We start from the raw sequence: 560 nt of genomic DNA on the forward strand, positions 1-560 counted from the left end.
ATTCAACAACACAATGCACATTCTTCTTAGCAGCACTTGAGATATTCTGTAAAATAGGCCACATATTAACTCATAAAACATGCTTAAGTTAATATAAAGGAATTGAAATTATCCAGGCATATTATCAGATCATAGTGCAATAAAATTAGAAATCAATGGCAAAAGAAACCACAAAAACTACATGAACACATTGAAATTAAATAACACTCTCAGCAACCAATGGATCACAGATGAAATTAAAGAAGAAATTAGTTTCTTTTTAAATTTTTTTTTTAGAAATTAGTTTCTACAATGAAATGATAATGTTATACAAAATACTGGAACTTATGGGATGCACTGAAAGCAGTCCTAAGAGGGAAACTTATAGCAGTGAATTCCCACAACAGAAAAATAGATAAATAACTTAATGATGAACCTGAAGCTTCTAGAAAAAGAACACTGAGTGAAACCCAAAATGCGTATGAGGGAAAAAGTTATAAAGCTCAGAGAAAAAATTAATTAAGAAAATAATACAGGGCTGGAGAGATGGCTCAGTGGTCTGGAGCACCTACTTAGAACAA

This window comes from Octodon degus, unplaced genomic scaffold, assembly GCF_000260255.1.
Source record: "Octodon degus isolate 3935 unplaced genomic scaffold, OctDeg1.0 scaffold00035, whole genome shotgun sequence".
Taxonomy (NCBI): domain Eukaryota; kingdom Metazoa; phylum Chordata; class Mammalia; order Rodentia; family Octodontidae; genus Octodon; species Octodon degus.